Here is a 15,158-nt window from a genome sequence, read left to right on the forward strand (position 1 = left end):
AACTTTGTTCACGCGCTTCTTACTCAATTAGTACAAAAGACTAAGTGATTGATCCATCAAATTTTTAAACTTTCATAATATAGAAAAAGAAAAAATAATGTGACGTAGTTTTAGGAAGATGGTTGAACGATTCTGTGTCTTAAATTTTATGGGGGCATGCTTGTCTTTTCACTGTGAAGCATTTAAATTAATTAATTAATTTTAATTAATTAGTTAATTAAGTATGCATTAAAGTCGTGGAATAAATAAGTTCAAATTTAATTTAAAACTGGTTTTAAATTAACTGGTCTTTAAAATCGTTGGACAAATTAAATGTTAATCCGTGTCCTTAAAGGATCGGCGACCAAGTTAAAAATATTATTTTTTATTAAAAACGTAAAACATGTTCTTTTATCAGATTTTAGATGTTACTTTTTATAGAAAAAAAAAATTCTTAATTCATTATTTTAGGACACTAACTCGCAAAGCATGTTTTATAATAATAATAGAAAAAACGCGTAGAATTTATTTCATTTTTCAAGTTCAATAATATTAAGCATAAAAAAATATGTAGTATACAGAGGAATATAATTCATATTAATTTAAATTTCCAAAATCTTGTAACACTAACACATTATGTCGTGTATATATTTTTTATGCAACTTGTTCATTTACATTTTTTCTTAGTCCATTTCATTTAAAAGTAATTCACATTTGTGTCCATTTCATTCAAAAATAGCTCCATCATTTATGTTTTTTTTCTTATTTCAATCAAGTTCAAAGTCATTTATATTTATATTTTTAATAGACTTATACTTAAAGATTATAAATTATATAATTATGAATATTACTTATTTTTAAGAAATAGGTCTATACAAATTATTATTTTTACTAATTTAATTAAATAAAAATAAAGTTATTTAAATCTTGTGTTGGTCACGGACGAGTCTGATGACAGGACAAAAAAATTAATCTACAATTTTTAAGTGGGATGAACTAGACCAGCTCATTTTTTGCAAGCCAAATGTGGGATGGGCTAAAATGTGGTGGGGTGACTCATTTTGTTATCTTTATCAATGAGAGTAGTACGATATTCTTTAATAAAATGTTCATTTCAACTTAATGAACATTTATTGTGATATTTAATTATTTTAGAAAATTTGACTAAAAATTAAAGTTGTGAAATTGAATTAAAACTCCTAAATAAATCCAATACACAAATTCAAGTAATTTTTAAGTTAAAAAATATTACAAATTCCAAGATAGGTAAAAAATAACATAACTCATTAAGAATTTGACTCACTTAGGTTGAATCCATAGTGAGTCATATTGGCTCACCAATTCAAACATAGAAAAAAAAACATGTTTTTTTAGATTTTATTTAAAACTATGATTTAGTTTTGGAATAAATGATTTATTTATTGTCTAAAATAAAGAAAAAAATTAAAATAAGACTTTTTAAATTTTGGTTACATATTACAAAACTGATAGAATAAAGAAAAAATGATATTAGTTTTTGTATTTGTTTAATCTACAACTCTTGATGAATTAGATCCAATTCAAATTTCTTAAATTTATTAGTAAGTGAGTCGAATTGAGTTGACTTATTAAATGATTAACTCGTAGTGAATCATTGGATCACATGCTCCATTTTAACAACTTTACTAAAATATTGTTTTAAAAAATTAGTTTCCTAATCTCATATTCTTAAGAAGTTAAAAATTTCTATTCTATCAAATGTTTTTACATAAAAAAACAAATTATAAAATAGATTTTTTACGAAGATTTTCTTATGATGCCATAATCTTGGAAAATGAATTAGATACGGCTCCTTTTTCAAGCATCAAATTCTCTTAAAAAAGTATTTATATTTTGTAGTACTTTCGAAGTTAAAATTACTGATGCGATGACAATGAAAAAAAGTTAATTAATATTAAGAGTATATATTATAAATGCATGTATTATTTAATAAAGAGTAAAAAGAAAAAATAAGTGATGTTTACCGAACAACAACTCTTTTGAGGTTGTATCTGGATGGTGTCGTTTGTGTCTGAAATTCCAAGAAGACTCTCTCAACTGAAAAAACGACATGTTTTCGTTGCCTTCGCAAATAGAATAAACCTTCAAAATATTAATATAAAATAAAAATAATGATAATAATAGGAAACGAACGCGACTTTATCCGCAACAAACGGTCATTAATTTTGTCTTTTTCATTATAGTCAATGGTCATAGAATGTGAATATCACTTCAAGTGGGTTTCTTTCTAATATTCTTTTTTTTGGAAGAATGTTTCCAATATTCATTCAATATTATTTATCTTTCTAGCATTTTCATTCTCATATTCTCACTAATAATAGGCTTTGTGTGTGTAAACAGACACAGTCCATAGAACTTTTAATATTAATTAAACATTTTCATATATGTTATGAATTTTAAGAAAATAATATTACGCTGGCAATATGTTGGAAATTTTACATTGATTAAAGATAAGATCAATTTATAATATACAAGTAAGTACAAACCTCATCTTATAAACCGATTTTACAGGGTTGAGTTAGACTTAAAAAAATTACTTTCTAACATGATATCGGAGTTATGGTTGAAACTTATCCTAACGAGATCTATATAGGTATTCTATTTCACCCGTTGTTGGACCGTTATCAGACCACTTATTACTTTTTATTCTCACGCTTGAAGTTTTGTAAGGTTAATTAGACTTAAAAATCATTTTTTAATATAATAACCTCTATGTATATTACATGAACAATGTCTTTTAATATAAATGATTTGAATTGTAATCTTGATCCCCTTAGTTACTGTTCCACAAATTTTTGCTTTTTTTTACAATATAGTTCTAATAAAATTTTAGAAAAACTATAATTTTGGTCTAAAATATTTAGAATTGCTTGCATTTATTTTACTTTTTATATTCTAACAAACAAGTTTTTTCTTAAGACGTCTCAAATGAATACTCTATACCTAATTGTATTAAAATGAAAGAATTAAAACGTATACAGAGCCTTGAATTAAACCAAAATTGAAGATTTTGCAAAGTTTGAAAAAACAGAAATATAAAAATCATCAACTGCAATGATCTTAAGAACTTAATAGAAACAGAAATCAGAAATACATTGAATCACAGAAGATAAAATAAAATAAATATACAAAATATTATCTTGGTGTGAAAACGTTAAATACATGATAAATAAGAGAGTTGAATTGTTTATTTAAGATTTTAAAAAATAAATAAATTTAATATTTGACTAAACTTAAGTTAAAAATATATATTGTCTATTCAAATTGTTTTTCTTGACATATGTTAATAAGATAAAAGGGTTAAATATTTTTTTTGTATGTATAAATGGTCCTTGTTCAAAATTTTTATTCTACTTTGAAAAGTAATGACTTTAGTTTTTCATTTTCACGTGGCAAATGGTGTCCACTTAAGTATATATCCTACTTACACGTCGAGTGGCACGTGTTTGTAATTTGTTGAATATTATATTTTGAATGAAAATTAAACGTTATAAAATACAACACATTTTAACGTTTTAATTAAAACAAACCATGTTAAGCAAATAGAATGAATGGTGAAATGGAAAGATTATATTGAAATTGAAAAAGAGTTTTTATGTGAAATCAAAAGATTTGGGTTTTTTGGTGTTACAAACATAGGGATTTTTTTTTTGGGAATTAGGGTTTTATAGTGTTGAATACATGAGAAAGGAGTTCCTGAGGTGTCGTCATCCTCATTTTCAGATATAGGTGTTAAAATAAGATTGTCTAAAAAGAATAGAATGTTTAGCATTTCGAGTTTTGAAGTTTAATAAACAATATTTAACGAAATATTATTTAGTGAAATATAGTGTATGGACAAAATGCATTTTTATTAAACACTTATAAGATAAATCATGACGTGTCACTTATAAAAGGTTAAACAATATTTGACAAAACATGTCTAGAAGAAAGAAGTAGTAAATACTATATATCTTATCAAATGTCATTAGTTTGAAAAGGCTTAGACTCGTACTAAATGCTTATATTACGAATCATGATTCAATACTCTATCAACGTATAAATTATTAAATGCATGTACATACTGCACGTGGATCAAAAAGGTGGTGTGAAATAGAAAGACATTCCTGTAATGTTTCCTAAAGCTTTATGTCCTACCATAGTTGTACAAGCTCTTACTACAAAAGTGATTATGTTCTTCCTAAGATGTAGAAAAGTACATATCTTCAAACGAGAAGCCACCAACTCTTAAGAAGGTCAACTCTCTTTGAGTAACAATCATCTCTCGAAGAAAGCTATATAAGAAGGATTCACACGAAAGAAAAAAAGAACTTTTGCTATCACTATATCGTTACATTATTATTCTCTCTATAAGTTTACATCGTCTGAGTCTCTTCATAAAACAAAAGAAAACTTTCAAGTTAGCAGATTTCATTGTATTGCACTTATTGTCTCATTGAGAGTTACTCAAATATGACTTGTAAACAAACATTGATTGTGTTTGGATATTCTGAAGAGAATTAGAACACTTGTATTGTTTAGCTCGGGAGAGTTAGACATTATAGATGGTTGTCTAGGGTTGATCATAATACTTAGATACCAGGAGTGGTTAAACACGGACTAGTCAGGATTGGCTATGGAAATCAAGAGTGGTTAATAATACTCGGTGTATACCAGGAGGGTTTGTACTCGTTTGTAATCCTGGATGAGATTAGTGGAACCTCTCAAGAGTTCTTGAGGGATACTAGACATGGATCAGGATTGAGTGAACCAATATAAAATACTTATGTTATTTTTTTCCCTATTTAGAACGTTTTCCTAAACGCTTGCTTGAAAACACAAGCATTTAATAACACTACGGTTTAACTAGAGTTATTAAACATTGTCTTTGCGAAAAGTTTTGAAACAGTATTCAACCCCCCAACCCTTTCTAGTCTTTTCTTGTGATTTCAATTGGTATTAGAAATAATCTTAAGGGTTAGTTATTTTCCAAACTTGAGGAAGGGGGAAGTTCGACTATTGGAAACGAGATGAGACTATTATGTTCACCAAAACAAAAACATTATTAATGTATTGTTTCTTTCTTTGCTCCAACATAAAATAATATCAATTTTTTTAGAGTTAGTGAATCTTTGTGTTGGATTAGCATGACTCATTATTTATCATGTGGATAATTGCTTGATATTTTACATAAAAATATAATCTATATGTAAACGTGTTTATTATAGCTTTAAGTTTGAGACAAGAGTTCGGTCATGGTCATGGTTTGCAATCCTAAATAATTGTTTAAATAGGCTTATGCTAAGCATCATTTTCATTATATAAAATTTTATTAATAAAAAAGAAAAAGAATAGGAAAAATATGGAGGGACCACGTCAAATTCATGATAAAATTACATTATACACACACGCAAAATACCTATTATGAAAAAAAAAACTAAGTAAATACATTTATGGAAAATAGTAAACTTATGTAACTATGGGTGGCAAAATGGGCCAACCAAACTCGTTTTAGCTTGACGCGCTGTTGACACGTCAAAAACGAGCTAGGCTAGGCTGGCCCACAATTCAAAAGCGGGTTGAATCGTAGGACCCGTCCCACAACAAGACGAGTTGACGAGTTGGCCCACCAGTTTTTATTTTTTTTATGTAGTCCTACACATATCAAAGAGAATAGACAACTTGCATATAAGATGATAAAGGAGGAGGAATATCTAAGAATGCTATGAGCAATAATACAATGCAGAAAGATAATAAGAAAAATCAGTACAACTCAACTCAATTAGGACAAACATAAAAAAAATTAGGGCTAAATCAAGACAAAATGTTGGAATCATAGCTGTTGTGGAAACATTGTTGTTGTGAGTCTCCTCTTCTGATCTCACTCTCCCTCGTGTTGAGGTGGTGGTCCTTGTCATTGTTCGCCTCCTCTGTGAGCCTTCATCCCAATCTTGTTGTCCCTCGCGTCATGGTGGTGGTCACTACTCTAAGTGGTGGTCATTGCTAGTGGTGGTGGTGGCTCACAATTTCTGTGTTTTGTTTACCCTATTTGACTATGTGAGAGGGTGTGGGTTTTGCCTTTATTTAAGTTAACAAACCCTACCCACCAGTCCATTGTGCAATAAATGAGTTTGTTATTTATTTAAAACCAAACTTTGAGTTGACCTCGCTTAACCCGTAGGCTGGCCCAATGGGTTGGCGAGTCAGGTTGTTCAGGGCTGACAGGTTAAAATGGATGATCCGACCCAATTTTTTTTTATTGGGTTAACAAGCTAACTTGTCGGGTCAGACCCATTTTGCTACCCATAAATGTAAGTCCAACTAGCTTAATAATCAAAATCATGAACATATCACAAGATTTATCATTAGCTAATTTTCTCAATTTCCAAAAAGCCTTTAAAACTCATCATTTCCTTTTAGAAGTCCTTCCTTTGATAGGTTTAGTATTAGTTTTCTTTGGCTTATCCCTACCAGATTTTTTTATAGTTTAAAGTGACTTGTCATTATCTTCAATATTAGAATCATTCCTCTCATCAAGGACCTTAGCCTATTTAAAAGCTAATTTCAATTTTACAAAATGAGTTTTCTTAGAAGTGAAAGAATCATGATCAATCAAAAAATTAATATAAGATGAATCAAGATGTTGTAAATCATACAAACTATTCACAATGACACCATTCAAAAAAGATATATTAGTCAAAGAATCAAAATTCATTACACCACTAGAAGTAAAATCATCTAGACTTTTAAAAATAATTTTTTTTTCTGCCAAGATAAATATTATCATGATTTCAAAAATTCGATTTAATTAACTTCTTTACGTTCTTAATGTCGAAAAATTAACTAAACTTTTTTCTATCAATTTTTATTGCATGATTTTCCACGAAGCACACTTCAATTCTAGCTGGCAAACATTTTCCCTCAATACACCGCAATCTTACGGCTTGCGTACGTTTCCCGCACCGGAGGCAAACAATAAGTTCCTTTAACCTTTTCATTTATTTGGATCAAATAATTGCTACATTTAAATCACCCAACTATAAATTTTACTAAAACATTTTATTATAAAGCTTCATAAAATAAAAATTTACATAATAATTCAATAAATTTATCAATGAAGGTAAGGGTAAAGTTATAAATATCTCTATTCAAAATTAGTCTTTGCAAAAGTTGTGTTTCCATATTGTTTTGTTTGAATTGGTCTTTTTTTTTGTTCCATAATATTTTTTCAATTTTAAATCAATATCCTTGAAAATTTATTCGATGGAAACTAAAAAATATATTTGTATATTGCAAGATCATAAATTAAATAAATTAATATTTTACATAAATTAAAGCTATATATAATATATTATAATGATAAAAGAAAAAAAATCATATTTTAGAGAGAAAAAATATGACTATATTTGAATGACAACAAAAATTTAAGTATACCAAATATTAGTAAATTGTTTTAAATATTACTAAAAATTGGATTAACGAATTGCTGGTTTTAATTACTTCACAAAAATAATGTCACGCTAAAGATGTCTCTACTGAATTATAGAAATATTAACTAAATATAAGGAAAAAAACATTATTTAATATATTTCCCTAAAACTTATAAAATTCATATTATTTAAAATCAAATGTTATTTATAAACATTGTCCCTTTATAACCAATTAAAATATATTTTTCTTATAACAGAATCGTATAATCATAAAATCCAAATCAGATAATATCTCCAATAAAATAATAATATGACGGTGTTAGAAAACTTAAGGTATTGACCATAATGTCTTATGAAGGTATTGACCATAATGTCATAGAAGCATTTTTTTTACCTATTTTTTTGTTAGAAAATCCATCACTATCAAATATTAAGTCAGACAATATTTCATACGTAACTGAAAAAATTCAAACATGATTTAAATATAAAGACTTTAATGTATTAAATTTTTTTATTTAATATTTTATGTATAGCTCATTAGTAAAATTTAATAAGTTTAGTTTAATATTATCTTTAGATTTTTAAATTTATGTGAGATTATATATTTAATAAATGATTAAATAGTGCTTTGATGGCTTGTGATGCTTATATTTAATAAAAAAACAAATTTTACTAAAATAAAATTTAAATGATACTAATATAATTTTAAAAAATTTAATATATAATTAAATTTTACAAAACTAAATGGTAAAATATGATATTTTCGTCAACTTTATATTTGTTTTATTTAAAGTCAATATGAGATCTTTAACAAACAGGAAAAAGACATTAAACATAAAAATTAAGAAAAATCTCATAACTATAATCAATGACATAATAAATTTAATTTATTTTAATTAAAATGAACTTTTAGTTACTTTTATATAAGATAATATATCTAATTCTTATTTAATTTTACAAAATAAATTTTAATATATATTATAATTTATTTATTTTTTTCACAAAGTTATATCTTTTGTTCCTATTTTATGTTTTTATGTGAGTCTGTCCGCGTTTATTCCGCGTTTGGTTATGACTTTAATAACTGTCACTATATAAGTAATTAAGTAACTTAATTCTCTAATGTGAAACTCATTTTGTCTATTAGGTAGTTCTTCTATTTATATTATTTATCTTTTAAAGATTAGGATGCTTCACTTAAATAATGTATATGATGTAAGACCCTTGATATTTAGTAAAAGATAATTTCTCACATCCTCACCATTAATGCACGCCACATCATTTCTCAGCCAGTAAAACCCACTACCTAATCTGATCCTCTCCCTCTCTGTCGTACACGGAAAAGCCGCGTCCATCATTTCTCTGAAACATTAAAAACGTACCAAACACTGCATGCACACACGCAACCTGTCGCGGGAGAAGCTTCCCATTTCAGAGTTCGGTGTGCAGGTGTCAACTTGGGAGACGTTCGTCGACCGAACGTGAGTTGACACAACTAGAACTTTTGAAAATTTCCTCTCTCACCTGCACCATTCATCTTCTTCTTCAGAACCCAACCTTTCGTTTCCTCCAACTTCTCTCTAGAAACCTTCACCTTCTCTCAGTAACTCATCACCTTCTTCTCCGACCACGTTTCAGAACCGTAGGAACGTTCCTGGTGTCGTGAGCTTCGTTTTGAACCGATCACCTCAACGTTCTGATACTGGTAAGTCTCTCTTCCTCGTCGAACGTTTTCTATCTCATGCAAAGCCAAATCCTGGTTGCATGAAGGGTTGAGTTCTTAGTATTTCTTGGTTTTTATGGTTAGATCGGGTTGGAAGAATTAAGTGATCCTGTGTGAGTAGAGAACTGTTAGCGGACGAACCAAACACCTTGAGTTAGGACGTTCACTTCTGATCCAGGTAAGGGAAGCTTATTAAATTTAATTCGTATGTTTGTCTTGTATTGTATGAACATTATGTGTGTCGCATGAAGTATGAACTGTGTTATTTGATTTTTGGTATATGATCATAAGTATGAAGTGTATATTGGTTGAGTATGCATTGTCGTACGTTGTTGTACTGCATGAGCATAGTATATGTTGGTTGAAATGTATGATATGAGTGATATGTGTGAATATGAAATATACATGCTTAGAAGTAGTGAACGTAAGTGAAACTTGAATATCAAATTCCCTATGATAATGTGTGTCCGACATTAAACGGTTCTCGACCGTTTGGTGTTCCAGTAAACTTCTTTGAATTGGAATACTTTCATTTGGGAAGGATTCTGGTCGAGTATGAGTTATGTAGATCTTTTCCTTAAAGCTCAAAATGAGCAGTGTCGATCTTACACATAGTAATCGTATTGGGTAGTGCTCGGTCTTACACCAAGCGCTCTTACTCTTTTCTTGAAAAATCCTTGAAATACAAATCCTTCATCTGTGTCGACCGACAGTGTCGAGCACCCTTGATAATACAGATCATCCATCTGTATCGACGACAATGTCGAGCACCCTTCGTAATACAGATCATTCATCTGTGTCGACCGTCAATGTCGAGCACCCTTCGTAATACAGATCATTCATCTGTGTCGACCGTCAATGTCGAGCACCCTTCGTAATACAGATCATTCATCTGTGTCGACCGTCAATGTCGAGCACCCTTCGTAATACAGATCATTCATCTGTGTCGACCGTCAATGTCGAGCACCCTTCGTAATACAGATCATTCATCTGTGTCGACCGTCAATGTCAAGCACCCTTCGTAATACAGATCATTCATCTGTGTCGACCGTCAATGTCGAGCACCCTTCGTAATACAGATCATTCATCTGTGTCGACCGTCAATGTCGAGTACCCGTACTCGATCGTCCTCGTTATAAAGAGGGCTGAAAGTTCAATATTTACGTACTCGGACTGAAAGACAAAAGTGAGAATAAAAGTGAAAGGTTTTGAATGACGAACATTATATGAGATGATTAAATGTTTATGATTGTTGTACGAGCGTTCCAGGGAGGAACGACTCACATATGTTGAATGTGGAATTTGGTAAAGTATGACTGTGGGCATGCTAATGCTGGCTTGGTCCATCCTGATATTCCGTGACACTCGTCTTCATGTAGAGGAGAGTGGTTCATGTGTGGGAATGGCAGGAGGTCCTTAGTCCATAAGTTAACATGGGCGACGTAAGAAACGGACTAACCTCGAGTGGCAGCTGTCGAGTGTAATACAGTTACTACACCACTCGGGTGCAAGGACGCCTGTAGCTACACAGATTCATACAGTCCGGACGGTCAGTCTAGTATCAGGAATTGATTTGAGTTAAGGGATTGATTTAATTATATGTTGTGAAATATTTGATATGTTGATGTACTATGAAATGAATGATTTTACTTGAATTAAATTCAATAAGCTTACCCTGTGTTCTCTTCTTTGTGTTGTCGATTGTCTTTGTATGTCCGTCTTGTCCTTGCGATGATCATCCATGTGGATGGGAGCAGATGAAAGTGAGCTGCTGGAAGAGGCGCTGGCAGAAGAAATTTCGGAAGATGTCGATCCGGTTGAAGTAGGGATTAAGGTCGAGCCCTAGAGTGCTCGACATGTGGTAGCTGTTAGTATTTTTGTTTAGTCTTAGAATTTGGATACCGTCGGCTACATTACATTTTGTATCTTAAGCCGCTCGACGTTTTGGACCTCGTATTTTCTTTGTAAAGACTACACTGTTTTAATGATTAATGTAATTAATTCTGATTATGGTTATCACTATATTTTGGAATGTTACAATATGTTAGATGAAAAAGAAACTTCGTGACGAAGGGAAACTTCTCTATTATTTTATCGATGATACTGGAAATAAAACACACAAAAAAAATTCACAAATTTTTAAATAATTGTTTTATTTTAAATTTTTAAATATCTCCTAAACTTGGTTGTATCTAATTAAAAATATTTACATTTTATTAAATGTGTAACTTTTTTTTATATTTTGTGTAAGCATCGTGATTTACTGTATTGTTATATTTTACTAAAAAAATATCTAAATAATGACTAATTTGAATGATAAAAAATAATTAGTTTATACTAATTTATAACTTTAAAATTATTAATAATTAAAATAGTTTTTAAATTAGTCATTATAGTAAATGGGTTTTTAAATTAATTACTAATATTATTATCAAGATTTTAGCTTCAAAGAAATTGGTTTTTAAATTTGTCTTAATTAAAGACCAATTTGTTTGGTTAGTGATAGTAAACAATTTTAAACTATTTTAGTTATCAATAATATAAATTAATCACGTGACCAATTACTTTTTATTATTACAATTGATCATTATTTAAATATTTTCTCAGTAGTGTATGATTTCTTATCTTGACCCACTAACTAATATATTAATTTTTTTTTATTTTTTCTAACTCGTTTGTCAATTTGTTCTTGAACGAAGAGCAAGTTAATTGAAAAGTATAAAAATATTAGAAAGAAATTAATAAATGGGTTGGAGATGTAAACATAGTCGTATCCTTGACAAAAAGTATTGTAAATCCTACATTAATTAGAAAGAACACGGGTTTACAGTATTTGCAAACATTCTCTTACAAACCAACTTTATAGAGTTGAGTTAGATTTAAAATCCTCTTTTAATATAATATCATAGTAATTTATTATTTGTTAGACATATTGTATCATTACTATTGAACCACTCATTAATATATAATCTCACACTATATATATATATATTTGAATATAATGAAGATTTGATATGTATGAAAAAATTTTGGTGCTAAATTCTTTTCATATTCAAATTAGGGATGTAGGATGATTTCATTCACGAACATAGTATGATATATTTCATGTGTTAATTAGCTTAAAATGAATATTAATGGTACAACTATATGTAGTCCTGATTTAATTACAAATATTGGTATTTTTAGATGAAGTTGAGATAAATATGTGAATATTTTTTCAGCTATTTTAGGAGTGCATACTTATATTTATATGCTAAGTCATTTACGCTTTGAAAAAACCTTGGAACGAGTACTTTCAAAGACTTTAATCAGAAAATGGTTCTATTTTAGTCTATCATTATTTATAAGATTAACAAATAATTCTTTAAAATCTTAAAAGAAAATAACGTGAATGCTTGTATTTTTTTAAACATATATAATTCAAAATTTCAGGAAATCATTGTACCACTTAACTAATTTTGTTTTTATTCATAAAAAAACCATATATATATATATATATATATATATATATATATATATATATATATATATATATATATATTTTAATGTTTTATTTCGTATTTATTTATATATTTTTATAATAGATATAATTAGTATATATTTGATTATTTGTAATTTTGTATAATAAATTTGGTGTGATATCTTATGCTTTTTATTTTTTTATTTAATAACTTTTATGTAATGGTAAATAATTGATAAGTCATATGTCAAAGTTCATATACGTATAAAACAATTTATACAATTTTCCTCACATATAAAAACTTATTCAATAAATTCAATCAAAATATCGCAAATGAAATAAATGTTTTACTTGGTAGGAAAGAAAAAAGGGCAATGTGATGAAGAATCATGTCAGAAAACTTAAATTATTTCTTCAAATTCCCACTCAAAATTCTTGAGTTTTTGTTTCATGGCATATATAAGTCCACATTGTCGTGCATGTTTCCACAGCTAGTTGCATATCTCAAGCCCACAGTTTTTTTCACATCTCTTATATCTCATGGCTCTCAATAGAATTTAAGAATCTATGTTTAAATTTTAATAACTTTTCATTTCTTAAAGTTTTATCACTATTATTATAATTTTTTATATTTTGTAGGATTTTTTTAATTCTTTTATAAATATTCACATGAAAAATTTCATTAATTACAAAGTAACTATTTCATATAGAATAACAATAATTATAGTTATTAATATATTATTTTGGAAAAGTAAATCATCATTCTAAAAATGAATAAACTCTAATGTTGGCATTCTCTTATATTTTGATCCGTGATTTTAGTTCTATGGTCAACTTTAGACTTTGTGTATGTTTTTTTTATATTTTTTTTTATATTTAGCTATTTCATATTAATATCTTCAATGAAGATACTATATTTATGACACTTTACTAAAAACAATTAAATTTATGATTCAATTGAAAAAAAAAATTGAATAAATAAGGTATTTGAGAAATTGATGGTTTGACTAAAACTATATTAATATAACATTATAATATTTACTACAACTAAATTTTTGTTTTCAAAATTAATACAATATTATCTTCATAAATGTTTTACAGTCTTACTCATAAAAACTAGTAATATATCACATAATAATGACATGTATCACATATAATAATAATAAAAATATTATTTAAAATGACTTTGAAATTGTTGCAGGGTTCTAGAAGTGAAGTCAAAGAGAAAAATAAAAAATAATCAACAAAACCAAACCATCGACATCATGTGATGTAGGAAGATAACTTTCCACACCAGTCACGTTTGCAAAATTGATATTTTTAGCATTCTAGTTTTATAACAATTGTAATGAGAAATAATGTATGCATTGCTTGATAGTATGCACACATAATTATTAATAATAATTTAGTTTGCCTCTTAAAAAAATGATTGATATCTCATTTATAACATTAATTTAAGATGTTTCTTTTTCAAGTTTATGTTATTGTAGTGTAACATCCTCCATTCAATATAGGCTTCTTTTCTCTTGTTGCACTTGTTTGTCTTTATACCCATACTCTTTCCTCCTTCAATTTTACCAATAGTTCTCACATTTCTATATCATCTACAATTATTATATGTAACCACTAGTATATGTTCACCTTATACAAAACAACAAAGGCTACAAATTAAAAAAGAAAAGAAACATAAATGACTAAAAAAAAACTGAAAATCAAAACTAAAAATAGAAGAAGACAAAACAAAATTCAAAAGATAAGACGAGACTCCAATACATGTTAAACGATACATAACACTAAACAATAGATGATACATAAGACACTAGACTATACAAAACACTAGACATTAAATGAAAACACTACTAGATTATACAATAGACATTAGATGATACAAAACTCTAGACATTAAACAAAGACACTATATACTAGATTAAACAAAAATAACTAACTTAGACTATATTAGACTTCCCTCAAGTTGAGAACACAAGATAAGAAGATTTGTTGGAAATGCATAGGAAAAAAATTGTTATACTAATGAATTTTTAACATTTTCTATACATTTTTGACCATTAATAATAGCTGTTTTTTTTTTGTTACACAAATACATATATGTCTATACTATTTGTGTTGGAAATCCAAATGTGAGTCTAAGTTCTACATTGGATAGAAATAAGAAAGTAGACCAATATATAAAGGTGAAAGACCCATTAACTCATTGCCTTAAGGTTTTGGATAGAGAGTAATGTCAATCCTCTATATGGTTGGACTCATATCTCATTGGTGTTTGTGTCTCTCCGGTAAATTTCCTCCTTGATGACCCAACAATTTGATGAGTGTCTTGTTAAATGGTTTTCCAAAAATAAATAATTTGGAACTAAAGATATAGTAAGTGAATATACATGTATATTTTATTAATACCAATTATAGTATTAAGGTCAATTATGATTATATTACTAAGTAAATAAATATATTAAGAAAAGAAAATATTTTGACTTTAATAAATAATCTAAATCAAATCGATTAATATATCAATTAGTAAGACATTGAATAA

This window comes from Vigna umbellata, chromosome 7 (genome assembly GCF_029865625.1).
Source record: "Vigna umbellata cultivar VRB3 chromosome 7, Vumbellata_1.0, whole genome shotgun sequence".
NCBI lineage: Eukaryota > Viridiplantae > Streptophyta > Magnoliopsida > Fabales > Fabaceae > Vigna > Vigna umbellata.